The sequence below is a fragment of the Nycticebus coucang genome, chromosome 5 (genome assembly GCF_027406575.1).
Source record: "Nycticebus coucang isolate mNycCou1 chromosome 5, mNycCou1.pri, whole genome shotgun sequence".
In the NCBI taxonomy this organism is placed as follows: domain Eukaryota; kingdom Metazoa; phylum Chordata; class Mammalia; order Primates; family Lorisidae; genus Nycticebus; species Nycticebus coucang.
The window spans coordinates 63610639-63625128 of NC_069784.1; the positions used below are offsets into that span (position 1 = coordinate 63610639).

The 14490-nt window shown below is 40.6% G+C and overlaps 1 protein-coding gene across 5 annotated transcripts in view; it reads right to left on the reverse strand.

The window, feature by feature from the left end:
* The window catches only part of RNGTT (RNA guanylyltransferase and 5'-phosphatase), a 425603-nt gene that overhangs the window by 395214 nt on the left and 15899 nt on the right, over positions 1-14490 (reverse strand). The window contains exon 2 of one of the 5 annotated variants that reach the window (XM_053591689.1): positions 8973-9026. The exons of the other annotated variants lie outside the window; for them this stretch is intronic. The gene's annotated coding sequence lies outside the window, so the exon portion shown is untranslated. The remainder of the gene's footprint in view (positions 1-8972; positions 9027-14490) is intronic. 5 annotated transcript variants of the gene reach the window in all.

Genomic DNA, 14490 nt, shown 5'->3' on the forward strand with positions numbered 1-14490 from the left:
GAATCCCAGAAGTGGAAGAAGAATGCCCCAGAAGAATGGAAGCCATACTAGAGAATATAATAAAAGAAAATTTCCCAAATATCACCAAAGATTCTGACACACTGCTTTCAGAGGGATATCGGACCCCAGGTCGCCTCAATTCTAACCCAGCTTGTCCAAGACAAATTGTGATGAACCTGTCCAAAGTCAAGACAAAAGAAAAGATTCTGCAAGCTGCCAGGAGTAACCGCCAGTTGACCTACAGGGGCAAATCCATCAGAGTGACTGTAGACTTCTCTAATGAAACTTTCCAAGCAAGAAGACAATGGTCATCTTGCTTGGAAAGCAAGATCTACTTCTTTAATCTACATCTTTAATCTACTTAAACAGAACAATTTTCAGCCCAGAATTTTGTACCCGCCTAAGCTAAGCTTTAAAATTGACGGAGAAATCAAATCATTTACAAATATACAAATATTGAGGAAATTCGCCACAACAAGACCAGCTCTACAGGAAATACTTCAACCTGTTCTACACAGTGATCATCACAATGGATCAGCAGCAAAGTGCGTGGAGTGACTTGACTGCTGGCATTTCTCCACAGCTGAGACTTCAACCCAGAGTAACTGTTTCACTAGGGTCACATAGAAACCAGCTGAAAATAAGACAGAACCACTTAGCCGCTCTACACCAAACAGGGCCCCAGTTTCTCAGGCCACAGCACTGTACGGGTCCTCGACAAAACACCAGAGGAAAATCAAAGGGAGTAAAACAATCATGGGGCGGAATCAGCGGAAAAACTATGGTAACATGAATAACCAGAATAGATCAACCCCCCCCCAAGGAAAGATACAGCAGATGTAATTGAAGATCCCATTCACAAACAACTGGCTGAGATGTCAGAAATCGAATTCAGAATTTGGATGGCAAACAAGATTAACAAAATGGAACTAGGAGTTCGTGGAGAAATTCAAAAGCTGTCTCGAGAATTTAACGAATTTAAAGACAAAACCACCAAAGACTTAGACACACTGAAGCAAGAATTTGCAGCCTCAAAGACACGAAAAATACAGTAGAATCCCTTCGCAACAGAATGGACCAAGCAGAAGAAAAAAATCTCTGACATTGAAGATAAAGCCTTTGAACGCTCCCAAACTCTCAAAGAGGAAGAGAAATGGAGAGCAAAAATGGATCATTCTCTCTGAGAGCTCTGGGATAACTTGAAGAAGGCAAATATCCAACTCATAGGAATTCTTGAAACAGATGAAGTGGCCTCACTGGGCACAGAGGCCCTTCTGCATGAAATTATGAAAGAGAATTTTCCAGACATGCCTAGAGAACCTGAAATTCAGATAGCAGATAGCTTCAGAACCCCAGCACGACTCAACCCCAATAAGACATCCCCCAGGCATATCATAATTAACTTCACTAAAGTTAATATGAAGGAGAAAATTCTCAAAGCGGCCAGGCGAAAGAAAACTATGACCTTCAAAGGGAAGAACATTAGAATGACTGCAGATCTCTCTGCTGAAACTTTTCAAGCCAGAAGAGGGTGGTCACCGACTTTTAATCTCCTCAAGCAAAATAACTTTCAACCCCGGATCTTGTACCCAGCTAAACTGAGTTTCATTTATGATGGAGAAATTAAATACCTTAATGACATTCATATGCTAAAGAAATTTGCCATAACCAAACCAGCTCTTCAGTATATTCTCAGACCTATCCTCTATAATAACCAACCCAATCGTCTACTACAAAAGTAAACTCACTCAGAAACTTCTGATCAAACTCCAACGTCCACAATGGCAAAAGGATTAAAAATGCCCACTGGACTTTCGAAAAACTCAATACCCAAAATATCACCAAACTTATCAATACTCTCCATTAATGTGAATGGCTTAAATGCCCTCTAAAGAGACATAGGTTAGCTGACTGGATACAAAAACTCAGGCCAGACATTTGTTGCACACAAGAGTCACATCTTAACTTAAAAGACAAATACAGACTCAGGGTGAAAGGATGGTCATCCATATTTCAGGCAAATGGTAACCAGAAAAAAGCAGGTGTTGCAATTTTATTTGCAGATACAATAGGCTTTAAACCAACAAAAGTAACGAAGGACAAAAATGGTCACTTCATATTTGTTAAGGGTAAGACTCAATATGATGAGATTTCAATTATTAATATCTATGCACCCAACCAGAATGCACCTCAATTTATAAGAGAAACTCTAACAGACATGAGCAACTTGATTTCCTCCAACTCTATAATAGTCGGAGATTTTAACACTCCTTTGGCAGTGATGGATCTATCCGCCAACAAAAAGCTGAGTAAAGAAATTCCAGATTAAAATCTAACCATCCAGCATTTAGATTTAGCAGACATCTACAGAACATTTCATCCCAACAAAACTGAATACACATACTTCTCATCAGCCCATGGAACTTACTCCAAAATCAATCACATCTTAGGTCACAAGTCTAACCTCAGTAAATTTGAAGGAACAGAAATTATTCCATGCATCTTTTCGGACCATCATGGAATAAAACTTGAGCTGCGTAACAACAGGAATCTACATACTCATACAAAAACATGGAAGTTAAATAACCTTATGCTGAATGATAGCTGGGTCAGAGATGAGATCAAGAAGGAAATTGCCAAATTTTTGGAACAAAACGACAATGAAGACACAAACTACCAGAACCTCTGGGACACTGCAAAGGCAGTTCTAAGAGGGAAATTTATAGCACTGCAAGCCTTCCTCAGGAGAACGGAAACAGAGGAAGTAAGCAACTTAATGGGACATCTCAAGAGACTGGAAATGGAAGAACACTCCAACCCCAAATCCAGTAGAAGAAAAGAAATAACCAAAATCAGAGCAGAACTAAATGAAATTGAAAACAAAAGAATAATACAACAGATCAATAAATCAAAAAGCTGGTTTTTTGAAAAGGTCAACAAAATAGATAAACCTTTGGCCAACCTAATCAGGAAAAAAAGAGTAAAATCTCTAATCTCATCAATCAGAAATAACAAAGACAAAGTAACAACAGACACCTCAGAAATCAAAAAAATCCTTAATGAATATTACAAGAAACTTTACTCTCAGAAATACGAAAATCTGAAGGAAATTGACGGTTACTTGGAAGCACGTCACCTTCCAAGACTTAACCAAAATCAAGTGGAAATGTTGAATGGGCCCATATCAAGTTTGGAAATAACATCAACCATACAAAATCTCCCCAAAAAGAAAAGCCCGGGACCAGATGGTTTTACGTCAGAATTCTACCAAACCTTTAAAGAGGAATTAGTACCTATATTACTCAACCTGTTCCAAAAGTTAGAAAAAGAAGGAAGACTACCCAACACGTTCTATGAAGCAAACATCACCGTGATCCCCAAACAAGGAAAAGACCCAACAAGAAAAGAAAATTATAGACCAATATCACTAATGAATATACATGCCAAAATATTCAACAAGATTCTAACAAACAGAATCCAGCAACATATCAAACAAATCATACATCATGACCAAGTCGGTTTTATCCCAGGGTCTCAAGGCTGGTTCAAAATACGTAAATCTATAAATGTAATTCAGCACATAAACAAATTAAAAAACAAAAACCATATGATTCTCTCAATCGATGCAGAAAAAGCTTCTGATAACATCCAACATCCCTTCATGATCAGAACACTTAAGAAAATTGGTATAGAAGGGACATTTCTTAAACTGATAGAGGCCATCTACAGCAAACCCACAACCAATATCATATTGAAGGGAGTTAAACTGGAATCATTTCCACTCAGATCTAGAACCAGACAAGGCTACCCATTGTCTCCATTGCTCTTTAACATTGTAATGGAAGTTTTAGCCACCGCAATTAGGGAAGAAAAGGCGATCAAGGGCATCCACATAGGGTCAGAAGAGATCAAACTTTCGCTCTTCACAGATGTTATGATTCTGTATCTGGAAAATACTAGGGACTCTACTACAAAACTCTTAGAAGTGATCAAGGAATACAGCAGCATCTCAGGTTACAAAATCAACATTTATAAATCGGTAGCCTTTATATATACCAACAATAGTCAAGTTGAAAAAACAATTAAGGACTCTATCCCATTCACAGTAGTGCCAAAGAAGATTAAATACTTGGGAGTTTATCTAACAAAGGACGTGAAAGATCTATATAAAGAGAACTATGAAACTCTTAGAAAAGAGATAGCTTTTAAAAGAGAATGTTAACAAATGGAAAAACATACCATGCTCATGGTTGGGAAGAATCAACATTGTTAAAATGTTCATACTACCCAAAGCAATATATACTTTCAACGCAATCCCCATTAAAACTCCACTGTCATACTTTAAAGATCTTGAAAAAACAATACTTCGTTTTATATGGAATCAGAAAAAAACCTCGAATAGCCAAGACATTACTCAAAAATAAAAACAAAGCAGGAGGAATCACGCTACCAGACCTCAGACTATACTACAAATCGATAGTGATCAAAACAGCATGGTACTGGCACAAAAACAGAGAAGTAGATGTCTGGAACAGAATAGAGAACCAAGAGATGAATCCAGCTACTCACAGTTATTTAATCTTTGACAAGCCAATTAAAAACATTCAAAGGGGAAAAGATTCCCTATTTAACAAATGGTGCTGGGTGAACTGGCTGGCAACCTGTAGAAGACTGAAACTGGACCCACACCTCTCACCATTAACCAAGATAGACTCTCACTGGATTAAAGATTTAAACCTAAGACATGAAACTATAAAAATATTAGACGAGAGTACAGGGAAAACCCTTGAAGAAATTGGGTTGGGCGAGTTTTTTATGAGAAAGACCCCCCCAGGCAATTGAAGCTGCTTCAAAAACACACTATTGGGACTTAATCAAACTAAAAAGCTTCTGCATAGCCAAGAACACAGTAAGTAAAGCAAGCAAACAGCCCTCAGAATGGGAAAATATATTTGCAGGTTATGTCTCCAACAAAGGTTTAATAACCAGAATCCACAGAGAACTCAAACGCATTAGCAAGAAAAGAACAAGGGATCCCATCGCAGGCTGGGCAAGGGATTTGAAGAGAAACTTCTCTGAAGAAGACAGGCGCACGGCCTTCAGACATATGAAAAAATGCTTATCATCTTTAATCATCAGAGTAATGCACATCAAAACTACTTTGAGATATCATCTAACTCCAGTGAGACTAGCCTACATCACAAAATCCCAAGACCAGAGATGTTGGTGTGGATGTGGAGAAAAGGGAACACTTTTGCACTGCTGGTGGGAATGCAAATTAATACATTCCTTTTGGAAAGAGATATGGAGAACACTTAGAGATCTAAAAATAGATCTGCCATTCAATCCTGTAATCCCTCTACTGGGATACATATACCCAGAAGACCAAAAATCACATCATAGCAAAGATATTTGTATCAGAATATTTATTGCAGCCCTATTCATAATTGCTAAGTCATGGAAAAAGCCCAAGTGCCCATCAATCCACGAATGGATTAACAAATTATGGTATATGTACACCATGGAATATTATGCAGCCTTAAAAAAAGATGGAGACTTTACCTCTTTCATGTTTACATGGATGGAGCTGGAACATATTCTTCTTAGTAAAATATCTCAAGAAGGGAAGAAAAAGTACCCAATGTACTCACCCTTATTATGAAACTAATGTAGGACCTCCACATGAAAGCTATAACCCAGTTACAACCTAAGAATAGGGAGAAGGGGGAAAGGGAGGGGAGGGAGGGGGCAGTTAGGTGGAGGGAGGGGGATTAATGGGATTACACCTGCGATGCATCTTACAAGGGTATTGTGAATCCTAGTAAATGTGGAATGTAAAGGTCTTAGCAAAATAACTAAGAAAATGCCACAAAAGCTATGTGTGATGAAAATGTGTCAAACGGTCTATGAACCAAGTGTATGGTGCCCCATGTTCATACTAATGTACACAGCTATGATTTAATAAAAAAAAGAAAATATAAAGATAATTGTCAGCGATTTCTGAGGAAGCAGAATGGTGGTATGCAGAGCACAGCTAGAAGATGGAACACAAAGGGTGAAGGTAGGGTAGGAGATTTGATAGCAGGATATCACAAAACTTTCTCTAGATGATGGCTTCAATTTTCTCTGAGAAGCAGACAGCAAGGTCATCTCCTAGGAATGTAGCAGGAGGTTCTGGAACAGGACTATAAGTACATAGAAGATTTGAAATAATCATTGCAGAGTCCTTAGAAATTGTGATTCAGTAGTTCTGGGGTGGTGCTTCCAAATCTACATTTTTAACAAACGACAAAGTCTAATGCAGGGACCAGATTTTGAAGCACCAATCAAGAGTATTAGGACAGGTTCCTCCTTGTGTCCCCATGTGAAACTGACAATAACAATAAAAAAAAAAAATAAGTGACATGATATGTAAGATGATTCACCCAATTAGAGCTTCTCTCCATACTACTGTCTCTGAAGTTCAGTCCTGTTTCCATCAGTTCTTTCAGGCTTCACTTTCCTTCTTATCAAATGTCAGAATCCATACAGCTTATTATAAGGCTCCTATGAATATACCCTGAACCTCCTTGCTCCACAGTCAGTATTCTGTCACACTCACCTGGGAAAAACCCAGACCTCAATGAACCTGACACCCTGACTTCTTTGTGCCTACAGATATGCAGATGAGGCCTCTAGAAAGTCTCACAGCAAAAGATTACTGACACTACAAATAATAATTACCAATCTCAAAGTCAATACCACCACATGCCATTATTCTTTATGACAAACAACTGTTTCACATATTTTCTCATTGCTGTAAGATACCAACATTCTCCATCCCTTTCTCAACTGACAACTTTAAGTTACATCACTGAAAAGAAAACAGAAAAGAAAAAATGAAAACAGAAGCCATAGGCACAGCGCCTGTGGCTCAAGTGGCTAGGGCACCAGCCACATACACCGGAGCTGGCGGGTTCAAATCCAAGCCCTGGCCTGCTAAACAACAATGACAACTGCAACCAAAAAAATATGCACCCGGGCATTGTGGCAGGTGCCTGTAGTCCCAGCTACTTGGGAGGCTGAGGCAAGAGAATTGCTTAAGCCTGAGAATTTGAGGTTGCTGTGAGCTGTGACGCTACAGCACTCTACCCAGGGCGACAGCTTGAGTCTCTATCCCCCCCCCCAAAAAAAAAAAAACAGAAGCTATAACAATAAAAGCTAACTTTATGTATTTAACCTTATGCCAAGTGCTATTTAAAATACCTCTGTCCAAGGGATTGTAACAAACAACACACAGAAGTGGTCGAAGAAAGGAACTAGGCCTATTGCACTGATACATACATGTGGTGCATGTCTATGCAAATTATGAAATTAGCTATGAAAATTAGCCGGTCTATGAAAATTAGCTCAACTTAAGGAGGTTGTAAATGTAGGGAGGTGGTCAACTATGAAGGTTTCACTGTATTTTATATTATTAATTCACCTATTCCTAACAATAAGTACTGTGGTTATCCCAACTTTACAAATAAGGAGACCAAGCCAAAAGAGAATAATAGTCACACTACTACTAAACGATAGGCCAGTGAGTCGAACCAAGATACAGATTGAGCGCATGTATGAAACTACTATGCAACAATGCCTCTCTACCATCAGGCAGAAACTTGCCTCACCTTTGTAGTTCATCTATAAATCTTTCTGTGTCTGAGCCCATGGTCTGCCGAGTCTCACCCCTGACCTCAAGCAATCCTCAAGTGATCCTCATGCCTCGGCCTCCCAGAGTGCTAGGATTACAGAAATGAACTCCTGTGCCTGGCCAATTTTTTTTTAATTAAGCAAAAAAAAAATTTTTTTTGAAAAAAAGCTACTCCAGTGAGCACATGAATGATAACAAAGTAAAAGAGGCTCATTGCTGATATGGAAAAAGTTTTAGTGGTCTGGATAGAAGATCTAACAAGCAACAACATCCCCTTAAGCCAGCAGTCCCCAACCTTTTCAGCATAAGGGACCAGTTTCATAGAACACAATTCTTCCACAGATTGGGGTATGGGGGGACAGAAGGTGGAGCTCAGGCAGTGATGCTACACAGTTCCTAAAAGGCCATGGACTAGTATTGGTCCACATCCCAGTGATACAGGATAGGTGGCCCCTCAGCCAGCCTGGGGGAGCTTAGGGGCAGACCTGCTGCCTCTGCCTTGGCAGTGTTGGTGCAGTGGCAGCAGGCTGGGGAACCAGTGGGCTGGAGGGTAGGCAGGGGGCCCCCCCTGCAGTAGGCTCCAGTAGCCAGAGGGGCCAGACAACTGCTGGGGAGACACCAGCACCTTAGGTTTCCCTCCCCTTGCATTTGAGAGGCCTGGTCAATTTCATGTAAGTTTCCTAGGCTTGGGAGTAAAAGGGATTGTAGCCATTCATTTGCGAAATGTAACTATAGAGGACCCATACATGCTAAATATAACTACCAAGTCCCACCAAATGTAACTACAGAAGACCCTATGTGACTATATAGACCCCTGGAAAAAAACGAGCCCAGAGAGACAGGCAGGCAGGCAGGCAGGCAGACAGACAGCGAGATTTCCACCCCCACCCCCGATTTGGTTTGTTTCTCCCTGCCAGGAGCTCTGGTGTTTCTGTATTCTTTTCTATAAACAAATCCTGTCTTATTATTCTTAGTAAAGCATCACAAGAATGGAGAAGCATGAATCCTATGTACTCAATTTTGATATGAGGACAATTAATGACAATTAAGGTTATGGGGGGGGAGCAGAAAGAGGAACGGAGGGAGGGGGGTGGGGCCTTGGTGTGTGTCACACTTTATGGGGGCAAGACATGATTGCAAGAGGGACTTTACCTAAGAATTGTAATCAGTGTAACCTGGCTTATTGTACCCTCAATGAATCCCCAACAATGGAAAAAAAAATGTATCTTTATTTTATATACGTGTTCATTAAAAATTTATTAAACAAAAATAAATAAATAAATAAATCCTGTCTTACCACAGATCTATGGTCCGTGGATTCATTCTTCAAATCATCCAGACCAAGGACCTACTGAAGACAAAATTCCAGTATCACCAGGAATTGGAGACCACAGCCTTAAGCCAAAGGCTAACCCAGAGCAAGCCTCTAACTCTCTAAAATTCTATGAAAGCTGAAAGAAGTGAAAAAGCTGTATGTGTAGAAAAAAAAAGTTTGAAGCTAGCAGAATTTGGCTCACAAGTTAAGGAAAGAAGACATCTCGGGGGCAGGCACAGTGGCTCATGCCTGTAATCCTAGCACTCTGGGAGGCCAAGGCGGGTGGATTGCCTGAGCTCACAGGTTTGAGACGAGCCTGAGCTAGAGGGAGACCTCATCTCTAAAAGTAGCCAGGCGTTGGGGCAGGCACCTATAGTCCCAGCTACTCAGGAGGCCGAGACAAGAAGATCACCTGAGCCCAAGAATTTGAATTTGTTGCTGTGAGCAACACAGCACTCTACTGAAGGCAACAAAGTTAAGACTCTGTTCCCCCCCAAAAAAAGACATCTCCATAACATAAAAGTACAAGATGAAGCAGCAAGAGCTGATGTAGAAGCTACAGCAAATTATCCAGAATATCTAGCTAAGATTGTTGATGAAGATGGCTATATTAAACAGATTTTTGGCTGGGTGCCATGGCTCATGCCTATAATTCCAACACTTTGAAAGGCCAAGGAGGGACAATCACTTGAGGTCAGGAGTTTGAGACCAACCTAGGAAACCTAACAAGATGCCACCTCTAAGTTAGCTGGCACAGTAGCCACACACCAGAAGTCCTAGCTGTCTGGGAGTCTGAGGCAGAAGGATCACTTGAGCCCAGGAGTTCAAGCCTCAGTGAGCTATGATCCCACTCTTCCAGCCTCGGCAACAAAGCAAGACTTTGTCTGTTTAAAATAAAATAAAACAGATTTTCTTTTTTTTTTTTTTTTTTTTATTGTTGGGGATTCATTGAGGGTACAATAAGCCAGGTTACACTGATTGCAATTGTTAGGTAAAGTCCCTCTTGCAATCATGTCTTGCAATAAAACAGATTTTCAATGTAGATGAAGTAGCCTTCTATTGGAAGAAGATGCCATCCAGGACTTTCACAGGCTTCAAACCCTCAAAAGAGAGGCTGTCTCATCAGGAGCTAATAATATAGCTGGTGACTTCATGTGGAAGCCAATGCTCATTTACTATTCCTAAAATCCTAAGGCCCTAAAGAATCATGTTAAATTGACCCTGCCTATGCTCTACAAATGGAACAGTAAAGCCTAAATGACAGCACATCATGCTTTATTAAATATTTCAAGACCACTGTTGACATCTGCTTAGAATAAAAGACTCCTTTCACAGTATTACTGATCATTTCAATGCACCTCGTCACCCAGTAGCTCTGATGGAGATGTACAAGGAGACTAATACTGGTTTCCTACCTGCTAACACAACATCCGTTCTGCAGCCCCTAGGTCAAGGCGTAATTTCAACTTTCAAATACATGTCATAAGGCTACAGATGCCCTAGACAGTAAATCCTCTGACGGAGCTATGCAAAGCAAATTGAAACTTTCCCAGAAAGGGCTAGTCCAATGGTAGTGGTTTATCAGAACCAGTAACATTAGTGTCACTAAAGTTGGTATACAACCCCCCCCCACTGCTAAATTTGACTAAATTTAAAAATAAAAAAACTTTCCAAGAAATAATTCACCATTCTAGATCTCAATAAGAACATTCATGACTCATGGGAGGTCAAAATATCAACAGTAACACAAGTTTGGAAGAAATTGATTCCAGCCCTTATGGATGACTTTCATAGGTACAAGATGTCAGTGGAAGAAGTAATTGCAGTTTTTGGCCAGGGCTGGGTTTGAACCCGCCACCTCCGGCATATGGGGCCAGTGCCCTACCACCCCTTTGAGCCACAGGCACCACCCAGAAGAAGTAATTGCAGATGTGGCACAAACAGCAAGAAAACTAAAATTAAAGTGAAACCTGAAGATGTGACTGAATTGCTTCAATATCATGATAAAATTTGAATGCTTGACACATAAAATTCAGCATTGCAAAAAAATAAATAAATAAACAAACTTGAAGGGATGGGGTATTGCTTCTCATAGATGAACAAAGTGGTTTCTTGGCATCGAATCTACTCCATGAAAATGCTGACCTTCTACCAGCAAAAATATGATAACTCACTGCAGACACGGATGATCATTAGCATATTTAGTAATAAAATATTTAAGTAAGGTATGTATGTTGATTTTTTTATACATAATGCCATTACAACTTAACAGACTAGAATATAGCATAAACATAACTTTTATATGCAAGAAACCAGAAACTTATTTTTTTTTTTTTTGGCCGGGGCTGGGTTTGAACCCGCCACCTCCGGCATATGGGACCGGCGCCCTACCCGCTGAGCCACAGGCGCCGCCCGAAACCAGAAACTTATTATGACTAGCTTTATTAAGATATTTGCTTTATTGTAGTGGTCTGAAACCAAACCCTACAATATATCCAAGGTATGTCTGTACTTAAATTCTGACTGATCAACTACCATTCCTTTAAATATTATCTTTAAATTGTGGAAGATAGTGGAAGATTTAAACTGTGTAAGGCCAAGGCGAGAGAATCATTTGAGGCCAGGAGTTTCTAGACCAGTCTGAGTAACATAGCAAGACCCTATCTCTACAAAAAAATAAAAAATAAAAAAATTAACCAGGCATGGTAGTGTGTGCCTATAGTCCTAACTATTCAGCAGCCTAAGGCAGGAGGATCACTTGAGGCAAGGAGTTTGAGGCTATATTGAGCTATGACTACATTCTAACCTGGGCAACAAAGCAAGACCCCATTTCTATTTAAAAAAAAAAAAAAAAAAAAAACTGTGTTTATGCTGATGATTCCCAAATGTGTATCTCCAACTCAAACTTCTTTGAATTCCCAACCACATATCCAACTGTTTACTCCACATCTCTATTTCAGCAACCAGGATATTTTTTTGAGATTCAGCAGGTGAGTTTTGTTACACACTCCTTAGTAGATTCCAAATTCCATGGCCACCAGCCTGCCAGCAAGCAGGATCTTCAGAATAACTTCACCAACCTGCTTCTCTTCCAATACTCCCTTTGTGATGCCAATCATCCCACTGCATAAGGCAGAAATTTAGCACTCAATTTTGACTCTCTTTCCCTCATTCTAAATACAACATCAAGTTCTGTACATTTTCCCCTTTTAGTATCTCTCAAATTAGCCTTCTACTCTTCATCTCCTACTTCTAAATCATCACCATTGTCTTTCACCCAGACTACCACAGCAAGTTCCTAGTCTCTCCACTTCCTTGTCTCCTTCGATTCTGTAAGCACAGAACTGAAGTCAGATCATTACAATGCTTAAAAAACTTCAGTGGTTTGCAAGTGTACCTTAAAAGTATACAAATATTAAAAATTATGGGTGCAATAGCTCATGTCTATAATCCAAGCACTCTGGGAGGCTGAGGCGCATGGATTGCTCAAGCTCAGGAGTTTGAGACCAGCCTTAACAAGAGCAAGACCATATCTCTCTAAAAACAGAAACCACCCAGGCATGGAGGTACACACCTGTACTCCCAGCTACTTGGGAAGCTGAAGCAAGAGGATCTCTTGAGGCCAGGATTTTGAGGTTGCTATGAGCTGTGATGATGCCACAGCACTTACCCAGATCAACAGAGTGAAAGTTTATCATAAGGACACTTGTACTAGACTGTTTATTGCAGCTCAATTTACAATCGCCAAAATGTGGAAACAGCCTAAATGCCCACCAACCCAGGAATGGATTAACAAGCTGTGGTATATGTATACCACGGAATACTATTCAGCCATTAAAAAAAATGGAGACTTTACATCCTTCATATTAACCTGATGGACGTGGAAGACATTATTCTTAGTAAAGCATCACAAGAATGGAGAAGCATGAATCCTATGTACTCAATTTTGATATGAGGACAATTAATGACAATTAAGGTTATGGGGGGGAAGCAGAAAGAGGGAAGGAGGGAGGGGGGTGGGGCCTTGGTGTGTGTCACACTTTATGGGGGCAAGATATGATTGCAAGAGGGACTTTACCTAACAATTGCAATCAGTGTAACCTGGCTTATTGTACCCTCAATGAATCCCCGACAATAAAAAAAAAAAATTAATTAATTAAATTTAATTAATTAATTAAAATTCCTTGTCACACCCTACTTGCCTGTGTGATCCGGCTCTTACTCTCCACCACATAGTCTCATTTATATCCTCCAGAACACAGACCCTTTCTCAGTCCATGATTTCCCTCCTCAACATCCTATCCTAACATAAAACCTTTCCAAAAAACACTATCTAAAGTCAAATTGGGAGGCAGAGGATGATGGCAGACAGCAAGGACATTTAGTTGAGCCTTCCTAGAGCAAAAGGGCAGAGGGATAGGGCTGAATCAGTCCCAGTGTGGAATATTCAGTGGCTTGGAGTGTGCAGCATGGAGATGGACAGCTGGATTTGGCCAGAGTTGCAGAGAACACACACACTTGGACAAGTTTCTAGGAGCACACCCAGGCTGTGGTGGCGGAGGGCAGGCAGCGGCTGCCGTGGCTGCAGTGGCAAGATCCAAGGAGAATCTTCCCATGGTTTATGCTTCATGGGGAAGGCTAGGTGGTGCTCTCCCGAACGGAATTTGGTAGCCAGATTAGATTGCTGGCTGGAGCAGCTCTAAGGAAGATGGCAACCTGTGAAGCATCCACAGGGGAAGGGTTCCCATACAGAGAGAAGCCGTAGCAGGAAAAGGCACCAGTGGCTTATATAAGCAGACACTTTGCTGGGTGCCTGCAGGAAGCAGACCTTTGCCCCTATCAGGCTCAGGAACTCTTAAAAGACTGAAGAAGTAGGCACTCCCCAGCGGAATTTGGGGGCCACTTTGGGGTGCTGTCTAGAGTGGCCCTACTGTGGTTCAGCAGTGGGTAAAACATCCACAAGGGGGGTAAAGTTCCTGATCAGGCTCACTTCAAACACACCTCTGATAGAACTGGACAGACTCTCTAAATCAGTAGTTCTCAACCTTCCTAATGCCACAACCCTTTAATACAGATGATGTCATCAGGACGGGTATGTGGGCGTATCTGCATGTGGGGGGACCCACCTGGAGATGGATAGAGGAGCGGTGTCTTGGTTCCTAAGATCACCGGAAATATGTGTTTTCCAACCCCCAAAGGGGTCACAACCCACTGGTTGAGAACCGCTGCTCTAAACTGAAAGTAAACAAGGATACAAAGGACTTAAATGTGACCCTAGATCAAATGGGATTAATAAGACATATAAAGAACACACCATCCCAAAGTAAAAGAATATACTTTTTTCTCATCAGCTCATGGCACATACTCCAATATAGATCACATCCTAGGATACAAATCAAACCTCAGCAAAATTAAAGGAATAGAAATTATACCATGTCTCTTCTCAGACCACAAGGCCATAATGGTGAAGCTCACCTCCAACAAAATTGTTCTTTCCCAA